This window comes from Excalfactoria chinensis, chromosome Z (genome assembly GCF_039878825.1).
Source record: "Excalfactoria chinensis isolate bCotChi1 chromosome Z, bCotChi1.hap2, whole genome shotgun sequence".
NCBI classification, from domain to species: Eukaryota; Metazoa; Chordata; class Aves; order Galliformes; family Phasianidae; genus Excalfactoria; species Excalfactoria chinensis.
This window is the reverse complement of record NC_092857.1, coordinates 53,418,184-53,434,603: the sequence shown is the minus strand read 5'-3', so window position 1 is coordinate 53,434,603 and position 16,420 is coordinate 53,418,184. Positions and strand designations below refer to the sequence as shown.

Sequence of the window (16,420 nt, the reverse complement as noted above, 5' to 3'; positions counted from 1 at the left end):
GCTAAATTGAATATCAAAAGGTATTATTATTCCAGAGATTTACTTCAACGGTGTTTTCAAAATAAATATTAATATATATTTAATATATATATATATATATATCAAAAGGTGTATATTTAATTGCTAACTATTGCCAAGAAAAAGAAAATGACATCTGCTGTATTACGGTCAGCACTGTGCAAATCCTCTCTCAGTATGAGCTGATCACAAACTTCCATGTTCTTGCAGCTGTAGAAGGGAATGCTTTATAAATGCAGGTGGTATGGTTTATTATGGGTGAAGTCAGGTCTGCAACTGGAATATACAAACTAAGAGTACATCAGACAAACTGTTACACTGAATTTACCTTTCATTCACCATACTTGTTTCATTCTTCCTGTTTACACAGTACTGGACTAAAGTTACAGTTGTTTTTTGTTTTGTTTTGTTCTGTGATATTTTTAATGTGATCTGTCTGACTAAATGATGTTAGAATCTTTGTTCACTCTGTCTCCTCTGTGCCTGCACGACCAGTGCCTACTTGTGTGACTGAAGAGTGCATGCTGCACTCGTATCTCTGTACCCTGCAAACAAAATGGTGGTGCATGGGTGGAGTTAGAGAGCAGGCATCCATTTGTCCTTTTCAAAGAAACTTTAAAGGCAGCCTCTCATATGCCTCAGCATATTTAAACAAATGCATGGGTCATCTTAGCAATTGCTGACAGCATGTACTATATAAGCTAATATGAAAACATTTCTGGTTACAGAAATGTTTCTGTAGATATAGACTGTAGAAGGAACTCCTTAAAAGTCTCAGAAATTTCTCACAATGATGAATGTGTGTCTTGAGACCTCATTCAGAAACAGCTTTGATAAACAGTTTGATTGAATAATTTGTGCCTCTCCAAGAAGATTTAAAAAGTCAAACACACAAAAGTCATTATTTATTACAATGCTAAAGCATTATATTATCCACAGATTTCTTAATAGCAGACCTACTGCAGTCAGTCGAGACAACAGAGTTAGGAGAGCCCAGGGCCCAATCCATCAAGGTGCCAACCACCTCATGCACCGAGAGTGCCACGGGCTCTAGCTGAAGCCAAAAGAAATGAAAACATCACTCTGCCAAACACCTGAGCAGTTTACAAGGTCTCATATTTAAGCAGACAGGCAGTTCGGTGAGAGTAACACAATATCAAGCATGACCATGCTGAATGATCCCTTACTTAATGGTTCGTGTGAGTACGTACCGCATAGGTCCAATGGGAAAATACTCACTAAGATCCTAAAGCCCAAATAATTCCCTATCAGTTCAGACAGCCAGGGTTCATATCCATAAGAAGTTAAGATTTAAATTAAAACCTTTTTTAAACAACAACAACAACAACAAAAATCAACAAAAATCACGTAATTACTACCTGCAACTGATGTGTGACTTCGATACGTAGCAAAAATTTCCAAGAAAACATTTAACTAAGAATGCATCCTTAACATACTCTGCACACAGCCCCACATGCCTTCAGAACTTGGATGTTCCAGTTTGGCCATACACTGACTAGGGCATCTGGTACCGACATCTACACGTTAATGTATTGTTTCGCTTATGAGTAACTGGATCCACATGAATATAGTACTCAGAGTTCTTACACATTGTAGTACCTTTCATGGTAACACCGTACGTTAATGTTGTAGACAAATGTGAGTAACAAGGTAGAAGTACCACAGAAAGAATTAAACTGCGCACATTTCAAATGTATACAGCCATACCCTTACTCATTACTTTCAAGAGTCAGTCAACAAGTTTCGAAGCTATCAAAAATTAGGCACGCTATTCCTCAGTGGTATGGTTTATTATGGGTAGAAATAAGTGAATTGTGGTGAAAGTGACATGTCTGCATCGATGTCTCATCTGCACAACACAGCTGGCAGGTCTGCAAGCATATGCTACAGAACTCCAACTCCATTTCTCCAGAACAGTCATACTAAACAGAAAGATAATTAAAAAAAAAATAAAAGACAAAAAATAAGTCAGCATGATCATCTCAGGCACTACCATGGCATTTTCCTGAAACTTCATGAGAAGAGAAGATCTTTGTTAAAGACCAGCAACAACATTCATGGATTTCTGTTCAGGAGGCTTCAGACATCCCGAAAACATCAGCAATCTTTAATTTGTAAAATCACAGTTAAAACAGCAGCAAGAAGAAACAGCCATGGCCATTTATCAGTTCTAATCGAATTAAGTTTAGAAACACTTAAGGTGTATCCTCTCTATTGCCTCAAAATAAGGAAGCTTTCAATGGAACTGAGGTGTCATGGAGAAGTCAGCCCATCCTACTGAATGAGAAGAATATTCTTTGCTATCATAAGACAAACAGCCCCCGTCAATATCTGATGTATGTGTTCAGGATTATTTTATTTTTATTTTATTTTTATTTATTTTATGTTTTAATGATTAGTGTGGGATATGTAACAGACACTATTTCATTCAAAAAGTTGATGAGGATGGATGGTCTACTGCCAAAAGCACAGGAAGCACAGCATCTCTATCATGTTGGCTACCCTCAGAGAGCCCTGTCATACTTCTCACACAGAACCGCAGGGGTTGGAAGGGACCTCCAGAGATTACTGAGACCGATTACCCTGAAAAAGCAGGTAAGCAGGTTCCCTAGATGGGCCTCCAGATGAGTCTTGAACATCTCCACCTTCTCCCCAGTGCACTAACAGGCATCTTCATTTCAGTATTCCTCTTCTCCTCCTGATTCCTTTTCCCATGTCAGGGATGCCAGGGAGGACTCAACCACTGCTGTGTCCTTATTAGACAGCACAAGACAGACTCTCAGTTTAGGCTGAAAATATGCAGCTTGTCTGGGGCATGGAGAGCAGCAGGATCACTGTGTAGCAGGCAGTAATTCTTGTCTCATGAGACTGTACCGTGCCAACATTACAGGGACCACTCACTTGGTAAAAGGGAAATGTGTCCCCTGAGCGTCTCCTGCACAGGAGCCACACAAATGACCAGCACTTTGCAGACCAATCTCTCAGTTTCTAGGGTCTCTCAGTGCAGATGAGAACACTGCTGCAGGTAGGCTTGCATGCTTGCTGGTCACAGATGAACTGATGCTGTAAAACATAAAATCTGAAGTGAACGAGAGGAAGAAAAAGAGCTGTTGTCAGTAGTTTCAATTGCTTCTGTACAGTCTGCTCTCCTTCCTCCCTAAGTCACGACCCTTACGTATGTCCATGCACAGCTCTGCCAAACAGGCCTGCTGTCTTTAAGAGGACAGCACCGCTAAGGAAATGCACATTCTGAGCCAAACAAAGAGTTGATCTTCCTCCCAAGAAGCCTTCAGAGGGCAGGAAGCCAGCAGCTAACCACCCCCAGAAACTCTCAGCCTGGAGGATCGTGCAGCAGCAACTTCAGGCCACCTTGGCCCAATGTATGGCGAAGGCTCTGACTGAAGTTCGTCAAAAGGTGTCAAAATACCCATGTGTGAGTTCGTGTACCTGTGTGCCTACGCATAAGAACTCCATGCACTTGCATACCTGTGTATCAGCGGGCAAGAACTTCACACTGGCTCCTTGCTCCCCAGATCACAAGGCGAGGGTGGACGTCCTCGTCACCCCTCTTTGTTTGTTTGACAGCCGGCACGGCAAAGGAACATCTCCCCACCACCCCGCCAAGGGACACCCCGGGCAGCAGGAAGCCCAGCCGCTCTCCCCTCACGTTAACACAAACACCACGCCGAGGAGAACAGCCGGGCTCCGGGGCAGGGGCACAGCCCAGCACCCCATCCCGCTGAGGTGTTCCCGCCGGCGGGAGGAGCGGCGGCCATTGGCAGCGTTGCAGGGCGCAGCCCGCCTGTGTCAGCACAACTCGCGGGCGGAGGAGAGCGAGGCGAGCGCCGCGCGGGGCCGGCGGGAGGCGGCCGCGGGGACGGAACAGCAAATGCTATTCAGCCCGAGCAGTTTCAAGCCGCCCATGCTGGGGAATTACTGTAGTCTAGCTACGGCTCTGAGCGCTGGCGCTGGCTGTGTGTGCGTGCGCGCGCGCGTGTCTGTGTGTGTGTGTGTGTGTGTGTGTGTGTGTGTGTCTGCGTGTGCGTGCCCGGCTCACACGCGTCGGGCGGAACGGAGGTACCGTTCCTCGGGAGGGGGCGGCGGGGGGCACACAACTTTCCTCCGGCCCCGCCGCAACTCGGCCCCCCCGAGGGGCTCGGACAGTGTGTAAGAAAAGCACACGCGCGCGCGCGCAATAGAAAATAAAAATAAAACACGCACACGCAGGAAAATAAATAAATAAATAAAATAGAAGGGGAAAGGAAAAAAAAAAAAAAAAAAAAGCCGTATTCTTGGGCAGGCTGACAGCCGGGGTCAAGAAACAGCTGCTGGAGTTAATGTTTCTTCCTCCCACTCCGTCTGATGGCGGTGCCCTGCCAAGACGAAGTGGGAGCCTGAGCGCGGCTCCTGCCCGACCGGACTCCGGGGCGCCTGCCCGGCACACGCCGCCCGCCCGCGGCCGGGGCACAGGCCGAACCGGCGAGGGGAGGCAGGAGAGGTCACGGCGAATCGGAAGCGGAACGTGGGCCTCTCGGCGCCCGTCCTCCCTCACGGCTTTCCGTGGCCCGGGTCCCGCAGCCGGTGCTGGGCGCAGGCCTTCCCGGGGAGCTGGGTGAAGTTTGTCAGGGCGCGGTGGGCCCGAGGGGGCTCTGAGGTGGGCAGCTGTGCAGGATCTCAAGGAGGGAGGAGCGGCTGGGTGTCAGAAGTGGATGTTACCGAGAGGATCACGTCCAGAATTTAGGAAATGGGCGATATCTGTCAGTTCCCACTCACTCAGCTGCTCGGGGCCTTTTGACCACACACTGGGGACATAAGAGGTCTACATCTGGGCATCCTTCTGGAGAAGTTGGGCAGCGCTGGGGAGTAGCAACGTTGCATTGCTCTGGTTTGCCCCCTAAGGACCAGGCTACCCACCCACATCTTGTGCCTGCCCTACCCATCCTGCTGTCTGCAGTGTTACACCCCAACGCTTCATCACCACCCCTTTCTGCCATGTTTTACTGAGTTATGACACAGCCTTATCATGCAAAGCGGTTGCATTGACTCTTATGTATCTTTAGAATATTTCCACATTTGACATTGCCACGGAGATGCCTTTTCATAAATAAAATAAACACAAGCGTGAGTACTATCGACATCCTGTAAACATGGCTTGCTGGAGGCTCATTAAAAGCAGAACTGTCCAGTAAGCCGCAGTGCCTCCTGGCAAGCTGGCCTATTTCATTTCTTCCTTAATTCCCTGTCCAGGATGGTGCACTATTCCAGCCTACTGCTTTACAGTCTTCTGTGAGCTCCGCTCTGACTGCTGCTTTTTCTAGGCTGGTCCACTTTGCTCTTTCAGCTGTATTCTCCACACAGTTCCTTGCCCAAGTGCACTGCTTGCTGCTAATTAATGCCTGATTTTTTGCTATCTAAAGAAGATAACACTTTGATTAGACACACACACACACACATATACCAACATTAACTCTCCTCTTTCTGAACACTAACTGGTGTGAAATCCAGATGTTGAAAAATTCCCATTGACTTTAGTGAGATCATGGTTTCGCATGTGGCACCGAGAGCGATCTATGTGCCTCTAACGCTTACCCATCAAACAGTAATTTCCATTTGCCATAATTCAACCTCCCTATTTAATCCCATAATTCTGATGAATTTTGGACTTATTTTGTTATACTAACCATTAACTTTTTCTGAGCCAAATCTTTACTGTTGCAACCTATACAAAGCTGCATTATGTCTCTTTCTTCTTTTTTTTCTTTCCACCTTTCCTGCAACCTCATAAGAATTAGTATGCGTCGTTTGCCTTTTATAGAGGCTTGTTTCAAGCATTCAAGTTGCAGTTCATGAGAATTAGCACCTTGAGCTTTTCAGCCACCTTCTTTTTCCAGGTGAGTATTTTTCAAACTCTATCTGCCGTCTGTCCAAATCTTTATCAAGGATTAATAACGTGGGGCTAGGGGCAGTACCTGGGGTTCAGACAAAGAAACAGTTGGTCCACAAACTCAAAGAAGCTCCAAACTACCATCTCCAAGGATCCAGAAGGTCATGAGAAGAAACATCTACTTCAAAGTGCTTAGTCTCACGACGTGATGCTCTGGCATATTAAAATAATAATAAATGGGGATTTGCTTCTAGGTCAGATAGGAGCTGGAAAGAAAGAGTGTTTATTTGGATAAAGTTTGTGGAGAGACAAGCTATGACATGCATAGCTTTAATTCTGCTTTTGGAGGAGCTGTTTGCAGTGTTTTAGCAAGGCTGGAAGACCTTTGTCCTACTGAAGCCTGAAGAGCAGTCTACAGCAGGGCAGCTCCATTTGCAGAGTCAGAATGGTATATCTGTAAAGAACTGGTGGACTGCATGTAGGCTGTCTAATTATCTTAAGACAGTGTTTCCAAAAGATATATGATGTTGTTGATGCACTGGTGGAAGCCAGTGTTTTGGGCCCTTTTGTCAGCACAAAGATTGCTCTATCCCTACTTGCTATGCCAATGCTGATTTCATGGCTTGCTGCAGAAAAAAGATTGAGAGCTCCTATTCCCTCATTTGATACGTAAGAATGGTGAAACAGCCACTGAAAAGGAAAGCTTACACACTCACTGGCAATGAAGGAAGATGTTTTATCAAACCAGATTATTTTAGATGAGAGAACACGTTGCCACAATAGAAAACTGAGATCAAGTAGTTCCCACGTTACACAGAAAAACAGTGTTTTTCATGAGTAGCAAGAATATTTGAAACCATAATAGTCAAACAAACAAGTACAGAAGGAGATGGAAAACCTCGTGTCCCAGATCACTATCAAATCTGAGAGAACAACTGAGACAAAGACAGATACCAAGCTGATTACTGTGGATCTTTTCTGAGAATTCCTTGAACGTATATTGGAAACATCTGATTCCAGCAGCTACTGATACAGGAGAGCTGAAGAGAGGAGGAGACATAATCCTTAAACAATACAACTGTTTTGAGCTAAGAAGAAATTGCAGATTAATGAGCTGTTCCAAACTGCATAGTCACTTTCATCTGTTGGAAAATACCTACTAAGGAGACATACTCATGCAGTTGCATTTGTTTGTACTCATGACTTGTGTTTCTCAAACCGAGGGACTGGAATTCACCCACTTTACATCCACCAAAACATTTATTTTCACAGCAGGATCTTGTTTTACACAGCCTTCATTTTTGTGGCTAAGAAGTCATTCATCTCTGTTTAGGGAAAGTGACGTTCTCACTTCCACGGTGGCACTGTTCAGCCTGTTTCCCCTAGGACACAACACATGGTCAAGCTGCTGCAGGGTAAGCTAGCATGTGAATTTACAAGACAGTGTGCATGCATACAAGGAGGGTTAGGCTGCCTTGAGTTACCTTGCTTTATCCTCATGCACACACAAGCAGTTACCATGGAGGAGGCAGCACATTTTAAATCCACCTCTCACCACTAAACTACTGCTGCATGCTTAGTGCTCCCATATCATTCCTCTAGGAATGTCCATAGGAGATTTGTCTCCTGCTGGCTTTGGTTCTGTAGCTGGATCCAGAAGTTGAAATTCTGTCTGTTCTTTTGGGCTGAAATCAGTCCCCAGCATCAACTGGTACAGCAAAGAAGGCACAACTGGCCAGATGGCATGTTCTTTCATTCTCCTAGGGCTATCCCCTCAAGAGAAGATGGCAAATTGTACACTCAGGTGCAACACAGTAATTGTGCTGTACGACTGCCTGGAGATAGCACCTCAAGGAGTGTAAGTGCTTTGTACTGCCACCACATGTATTTCCCTCATGGTTTAAGCATCCCTCCTCATCCCTATCCTTCATTCTGCACCTCCTGCCACATTGTGCTGGCACAGCTGTCTGCCTGGCCGTGGGAGGCATAGGGGTGGGATGAAGCAGCTGGGAGGGCTGCGATGGCTGTTCCTGCAGCTCTGCCACTGTGAGTGCAGCCCTAGCCCAGGATCCCTGCAAGGTCCTTCAGGGGGAAGATCTCCCACGTTCAGGCCCTGTCCGAGCCACCCCCATGTTATTTTGAATGTGATAGGTGATAGCTGTAGTATTTCAGATGGCATTGTATGGAAATTGATGGTAAATGTTGGCTTACTCCTGGCGACTGCAATGTATCAGTTTTCATTAGAAATGTAACATAAACTGGAAGTGCTGAAAAACAGCAACAGAAGCAATTATGCATGTGATCATCACAGAGAGTTTGAAAATCACGCTTCAATAAAGCCTGAGTAGAGAGAAAGCAAATTCTTCCACATAAACATGATTTGCTTTTGCTAAGTGATGGCAATTATCAGTGGCATTAAAATATATTATTTTGATATTTTTCACAGAATTCTGTGACAGTGGGACTTCTGCAATACAAACAGCATCTTCTGCTGATCTTAAAAACGCCACCATTCTCCATCTAGTTGTGTTCTGCAGAAACCTCAGAGAATAGGGGCCTTTCTCCCAGATTTTTAGAAAATTTCCTGCAAAAGCTTCCAAATCTAGACCCTATCATCTATGGAAAATAATAATAATAATAATTAATAAAAGTCCCTCTTAATATTTTATCCAGAGACAGCACTTAAAGGGCTTTCAGAAGACAAAGATTTTCATGCAGCTGATGATTCAATAGAATCAAAATATCCTTCCTTCCTTCCTTCCTTCCTTCCTTCCTTCCTTCCTTCCTTCCTTCCTTCCTTCCTTCCTTCCTTCCTTCCTTCCTTCCTTCCTTCCTTCCTTCCTTCCTTCCTTCCTTCCTTCCTTCCTTCCTTCCTTCCTTCCTTCCTTCCTTCCTTCCTTCCTTCCTTCCTTCCTTCCTTCCTTCCTTCCTTCCTTCCTTCCTTCCTTCCTTCCTTCCTTCCTTCCTTCCTTCCTTCCTTCCTTCCTTCCTTCCTTCCTTCCTTCCTTCCTTCCTTCCTTCCTTCCTTCCTTCCTTCCTTCCTTCCTTCCTTCCTTCCTTCCTTCCTTCCTTCCTTCCTTCCTTCCTTCCTTCCTTCCTTCCTTCCTTCCTTCCTTCCTTCCTTCCTTCCTTCCTTCCTTCCTTCCTTCCTTCCTTCCTTCCTTCCTTCCTTCCTTCCTTCCTTCCTTCCTTCCTTCCTTCCTTCCTTCCTTCCAACATCTGGTGGAAAATGTGCTTTCACAAGATGCTGAAAGACTCTCCTAAATCCCACCAAATTTTTCATAATAGCTCCTCTAAGGATCAGTGGAGCTTCAGTAACCCAGGGAATTTTAATACTACTAAACAGCAGAAATGTTCACGTTTAAAATGATTTACTCAGAAATGGGTCTTATTTTGACAGACATTCCAAGAAACACCCAGAGGTTCCCCAACTCTTTTACATTTATTTTTCAATATAGTTCTTGATGACACTTGGTAAAATTGCATTATTTCAATGAGATATCTCTATGACCTCAGCCAAATGGGTGCTTCAGACTTCCCCTTTGCCACTGCAGTATGCAGCAGTTGAACAAAAGGTACTTACTTAGCAGTGGATAAGAAGGGCCTATTTATCTTATCCAGGTCTCTGTCCTTCCTGATTGTGATCCAGACGTTCATCTCTATCTCATTCTGGTCCCCCTGAATAAGTTCTTCCATGCAAAGGCTCCCTTCCAAGATACTTACCAGGTTTGCTAGATATGCGCTAGTCAGCCCTTTCCTTTCCTGCTTTAGGCCACCTGCAGATTAGCAGAAGAGGAGGAAAATTCTTTAAAGAATGTCACAATTTGTTAGCTGTGATAGCATAGGCTTGCAACCTCAGTTATGTGGACATTATATCAGAAATCACGAGAATTTCTAACAAGAGTCCATGTGTTAGAAAAAAAACGTTCAGCTAAAAGGTGTGGAAGTAGAATAGGTATGGATATTCCTGATGGATTCATAGGAGACTCGAGAAGGAGAATGCAGCCCTCTACTCAGTACCTTAGAATTCGGAACAGCAAAAAGTGCGGGGATTAACAGGAAGCTCTGAAAGTCTCAGTGCGTGCTCAAAACTGCAAGTTAATTGGCATAGCAGGCACTTGTTCAAGTAATTTACATGACTAGAATATTAATATGCAAGAGTATAACTTGCTCAGTAAGGGTAGGGAGGGCAAAAGAGAGGTAGTGTTTTATTGCACTTCTGGATCGTACAACTCTTGTTCTAAGGCCCAGGGTGAGAAACAAGAGAGATGGGTTATAAGTCTGTGGGTAAAAGTAGCAGGGAAAAAATGAGGGCATTGTCACAGTGAAGGCCTTTGTATGCCGCTGAACCATGAAGATTAAGTGAGTGAAGTTTTTGAAAGCTGATGAAATTCTTTGAAGGCATCAGGCTTGGTGAAATGCAGAAATTTAACTCCTCTGGACATGTGGTAGGAAACCAGAAAAGTAGGAGACAAGCAAATTCTAGAAATGTAATGTATTTTAAATAATTTTACACAGCTCGGAGGAAAGAAAGGAAAGGGAAGAAGCTGTTAAGCAGTTGTGGATTTTTTTCAAGCCATGCAGCTGGAACTGGTTGAGAACATGAAGGTGTGAGGCACATTGGGTGAGGCTGACCATTAAATGTCCTCTAGCCAGGAAAAACACCCAAAACTAACAGATTTAAAGAACAATTTGTTTAATAAATTCACTGAATTGGGAAGACTTTATAAGAAATAAGTCTGAGATATCCCACAAATCTGGCAGTTCGTTTTAAAAAATATTCTAAAGGCAGAACCATAGACTCTTCCAGTGTGGAAGTATATCGAGAAACAAATTTAGCTAAATCATGAGTTCATATAATCATAAAATCATTTGAGTTGGAAGGGACCTTTAAAAGTCATTTAATCCAACTCCCCTGCAATGAACAGGGACATTTACAGTTACATATGTGTGTGTGTCAATATACATACAAAAATATAAAGACATGGAAGTGAATTAAAAGGAGCAAAAAACCAAACAAACAATCAAATAAGGCAGCTAATGAAGAACACAAAGTGTAGCAGGAATCTATTCTAAAAATATTTTAGTGGAAGGGAAGAAAATCAAGGAGAAAATCAGCCAGCTTATCAAAAGAGAGAAGATATTGATACTAAAAAGGCCAATGCTTTTTTGTTTCCAGCTGAAAGACAACAACAAAGCCCATGACTATACAGCACAAGTAATTAATACCAAATATGGAGTTAAGAACTGAGACTACATTTGGCAGAGGAGAAAATAATAGAGACCTTAACACCATGAGATGCACCCAAATGGTCTGCGCCTCACGCAATTCAGGCTAAGTATTACATGGAGATCAAGCCATGGTAAGTAGCAGCATTACTGCTAGTTACCCCTGAAAGCCCATGATGGATGGCTAAGGTTCTGAACTACTGGTAAGGGGGAGATAAGTGAAGCAAAAATTCCCAAAGTTCAGCCATTGTAAACTCAGTCTTGGAAGCCTTGGATTCAGTCAACTACTTATGGGTAAAAGATAACAAAGAAAAAAGTAGCAAACAACATGAATTTGTCAAGAACAAATCATGTCAAACCAATCTAATTTTCTTCCATGTCCAAGTAATGGGCATCAAAAGAAGGAAGAAGCAATAGATATTGTGGTATTTTGGTGAGTTTTTGTCACTGTGTCATATAATTCCCAAATGTAAACATGGCTACACGAAACTGCTGTTATTTGGTAAACAGCTTACAAAAGTGTCTTTTTAGAGAAGAGGTATCAGAGGTTCTTTATCAAATCAGGGATACCAATTGTATGGGTTTTCACAAGGGCCTTTTCTGGTCTAATGCTACGCAACAGTCTCAGTGATTACTCAAATGACAGAATAGAAAATGTTTTTGAATCTGAAGAGAACAGCAAATGTAGGGCAGCTGCAGCCGTGTTCAAGGACGAAGTTATAATTCTAAATTTTGTTTAAAATTCCTGAAAAAAAAAAAAAAAAAAAAAAAAAAAAAAGGTCTGAAGAACAAGGATGGCTGCAAAATTTCACTTACAGGCAGTAACACAGTTACACAGAGTAAGGACAGATGTTGTGCTGCAGGAAGAAATAAAGATGTAGTAAAATGAAGTTCAGGAGGCTTGAAATCCTCAGACTGATTCAGAAGGAGGCAGGCATCGTTAATGGATGTGTGTCTCGAAGGGTCTTCTGTAAGATGCGCAGTGCTCCACCACTTGATGACTATGTAGAAGGAATAAAGAGTAGTGAGAATGAGGTCTAGGAAATACCATCTGTGAAGAAAGGGTAAAGGAAATGGGTCTGTGTACTCTGCACAGAAGAAGATAGAGAGAAATGCAGTTAGAGACTTCATATGCCTCAAAAGTAGCCTCAAGAATGGTAATCCATCCTTTCATTGTCTGTCAGATTAAAAAGGGGAAAGACTGTTTACAAGGGTGAACAGTGAAAGGACAAGGGGATATGGTCTTAAACTGAGACAGGGGAGGTTTAGGTTAGGCATTAGGAGGAAGTTTTTCACCCAGAGGATGGTTACGCACTGGAACAGGTTGCCCAATGAGGCTGTGCATGCCCCATCCTTGGTGGCATTCAAGGCCAGGCTGGATGTGGCTCTGGGCAGCCTGGTCTGGTGGTTGGTGACCCTGCACATAGCAGAGGGGTTGGAACTGGATGATCTTTGTGGTCCTTTTCAACCCAGGCCATTCTATTATTTTATGATTCTATGATCACATCTTCATCACTGGACTTTTCCAGGATGAAATTGGACAGACCAGAAATACAGGATGCTTCATCTGGAAATGAATGTTCACAGAGGTACTGCTTCAAAGGAAGACAGCCCACGTATTTCCTATGACCTGTGGAACTGAACTACATTAAGGTACTGTGGGAGAGATGAGGGTAGGCAGGACAATTTGTCTTCAGATGCCTGTTTCATTTTGCTTTGGTTTGGTTTGTTTTTTTTTTCTCTAGTTATTTTCCTTTGGGTTAAACTAATATAATCACAAAATGTTAGAGTAACCAGAGCAACATACGGGAGCTACTGCAAAGTGTTTCCAAATCTGTTACAGCCCACTAAGTGATGCAAGTTAAAATTTAAGAAGTTATATGTTCATTTTTTCCCATACTGATTCTGAGGTTTTAATAAATTTACCTGAGCAAATGCAGCGGTTTTATTTAATCTGGTTATATTAGTCTCATATGAGTGCTGCAGATCTCTACAGCTCCTTCTCATTGACTGTGGTATATGTATTAATGAATAAAAAATTGATGAGCTTTAGGCCTTCTTCCTTGCTTCCTTTCCCCTCTCCCATCAATGACTCAAGCAATGAGCTAATAGAAACATTACTGAGAAACAGAAACCTTCAAGTAAGTAATTGCCAGTCTGCTGCAGAGGGTAGAAACATACGGATAGGCTGGAGAGCAGTATGAGGTGCTGGGAAAAATACCCAGGTGCAGGGAATTCGCGGAAGGACAAAAGCACGTTTGCTGTTGCAAAATCTAATTTTTAATTGTCAGTATTTGCGACACTTTACTGATGTTCAGTGAGAGTCATCATTAAAATGTATTTTATTTTATTTTTTTTCTGTGGTGTCCACAAACAAATTATACGCGTAGAGCCATAAGCCACAAATATTTAGTCTGCTGCCTTTCTCGAATCAGGTAGTGGCTAAAGTTTGTAATCCTGCGAGATTTGCCTATGAGGAGGGAAACGGATGTGGGAGCTGGAAACTCCAACATAACCCCGTTTATTTACCAAGTGTGTACACAAGACAGATGGAAAAAAAAAGACTGTTTCTTGACTTTTCCTGTGCACTGCTCTGCCAGTATCCCTGGCACCGTGCCCCGGGGTCCTTCCCTGTGCTTAGCTTCCCTACTTCTTTACCCACTGCATTTGTAGACAGAAAAGCAAGAACGAGAGATTTCTGATTCCCCCCAGCCTCCACTGCCTGCTTCGCTTTAAGCATATAAGTTGGCAGTGCAGTACAACCTTACTGTGTACCTGCGTTCTACACAGTGGCATCTATTGTGTGGATCGCCTGGTTGTGCAATGGACTTTAGCAACTTCTTTACACTTACGCTTCATGGAAGATGACCATTAAGCTATGTTTAAATGAACCAATAATGTCATGTGATGCCCATATTTGGGTGTGTCTCAGAACTGTTTGCAACAATTATAAAGTGTAGGGAGTTATGCGGGTTCAGGCAAATATACCTGCACTGTTCACCTTGGGCCCCATCCAAAGCTGGCTGAAGTTGGTGGAAGTATCTCTGGTGATGTCAGTGGGCTTTGGATCAGGACCAAGGCTTCTCCAGCCTTTACTCAGATCTTACCCTGGCATTTCTCCCATTGAAGTCAATGAGATTATTCACTGGGATAATAGAGCTCACTGTCAGGAAGATTTTAATGATATTCAACCTACATTTTCCATGTCTTCATATCACCCCATTACTCCTAGTTATATCTCATTATCTTCTTCTTCTTCTTTTTTTTTTTTTTTTTTTAAGGGACCCAGCCCTAACCCTCTTAGTCAAGCAAAACTCACACTGGCTTCGATTAAGGAAGCAAGAGCTCAATGTGATCTTTGCTGTTTGGAGGCTGCTGTTGCAGCCCCCCATTATGTCATCATATAGGCTATCCACGCGTGGCATTCTTGCTTGTAAAGACTGCAGTATTAAGCCTATGGCCGTACTGAAGGGCAGAGAAAAATGAAAAGATTTGTCAGTATAATTTCAAGACATACAGTAGTATGAATTTTTAAATAACATTTGATCTTATAAAAATATTTTATCATCTATCAGGCGTACATCCTCACAGCTATATAAAAATTTGTATTAAAATTATTGTAAGTAATTTCTTTGATGAAGAACTCAACATCTGTGGTTTAGAATAGCTTTATAATTTTCTGCTCACAAGAAGGATAACGTGATACTTCTTTCTCAATAATCATTTATTATGTACAATTTGAGCTTTTTGGATGGTTGCACTGCACCGTGTCCTAAATTACCAAAAGTTAAATACTTTTAATGTACATTAAAGGTGGGTTATTTTCTACATAGTTCACTCTAAACTTGTTTTAAGAGATTGCATTTTGTTTAAAATTAAGATATCATGTATCTCCAGTGATCTTCACACAAACAACTTTTGTCACACTTATTCTGCTAGCTTAAAATGTTAAGATCAGGGATTTGCTCTCTGATGCTCCAGAGAAAAGTGTAGAAAAGCCCCTTCTCCCCTATCCAGTCTCTAATTAAAAGAACACTATGATGGGACACTCCCAGGGCAAGCTGATTAGTGTGGTACTTACAGCTAAGGGGCTGAAACCTGAGTGCATCAATACAGAGCACCACCGAGCCCCCTGTCTCACTGGTTGTTGTACCATTGCCAGTTTGTAAAGTTTTTGGAACAAGCGCCCTCATTTTTTCAGCCTTCCTACAGAAATGGGCGCTCTGTGGTAGGGATTTTATTTTAATACAGTCATGCTAACAATAACACTGATAATAAATAAAATTAGGAATACTAATGAAAAGAGAGAGTGTATGGGCACTATGTAGTGCATCACAAGTACATTCCCAGTCCTGCTACAGGGTGCTTCCCTACTCTGTACCGAAGAAACAGAATTAATTCTTCTCGCATAGATACGTGGGACTCCCTTGCAATGACACAGTTCTGCCAGTGAGAGCTTTAAGGATGTGCAAGTAACCCTAGCAAATAACTATTTAACTTTTTTTTTTTAATCTAAATCCTAGATTTTGCAGGTTTTCTATTGCATACTACTAATTATTCTTTGTAGATTTACGTGTGCATTTTCTTGGCTATTAGTTATATTCATTTCTCAGCAAATGCACAGAAATCACATTTATGAAGATGAAAAATGTGAAACTATTGCATGCTCTTTGTCCATCATTACTGTTCCTATTTGCCCTCCCCACTCCACTGTGATGCGGGTGTATGGCAAATGGAGGTTCAGCTCTCAGGTGACCATTCAGACCTATTTCTTTCTCAGGATAAAAGAAAACAACCCATTGCTTTTGCAGTTATGCATTTCCCTAGGAATGTTCTGTTCAGAATGAATATTTTCAGGAGGCATTTACTCATCAACTGAAGAATGTCACTTCTTCATTCCAGCCCATCTCTCTTTTTCAGACATGAAGTAGCACAGAAAACTAAGAGGTAAAATAGTGCTAAAGAATGGCTTGAAGAGTGATGTATCTTCATTATCTGTTTCAGTTCAAATTGGTTTGCTCTTGGAGTGCATCTACTAATTATCCTAAGTTACTGTTCTTTTGTTTGTATCATGAAGCATGCAGATTGGACTCCTTTCAGACTAAGTTAACCCAAGTTGGATCTCAGGAAAAAATTTCTTCTCAGAAACTAAGTGGTCAGATGTTGGAACAGGCTGTGCAGAGGGGTGGTAGAGTCACTGTCCCTGAGGGGTTTCAGGAACAAGGTAAATGAGACACTGAGGGGCATGATCTAGTGGGCATGGTGGGT

The 16,420-nt window shown here is 42.7% G+C and overlaps 1 long non-coding RNA gene across 1 annotated transcript in view; it reads left to right on the top strand.

Moving 5' to 3' along the window:
- LOC140264000 (uncharacterized) overlaps positions 1–12,806 on the top strand; it is a 35,001-nt gene extending 22,195 nt beyond the window's left edge. Inside the window, exons 3-4 of the long non-coding RNA XR_011905984.1 lie at positions 11,103–11,286; positions 12,682–12,806. This is a non-coding gene — a long non-coding RNA (uncharacterized lncRNA). The remainder of the gene's footprint in view (positions 1–11,102; positions 11,287–12,681) is intronic.
- The last annotated feature ends 3,614 nt before the right edge of the window (positions 12,807–16,420 follow it).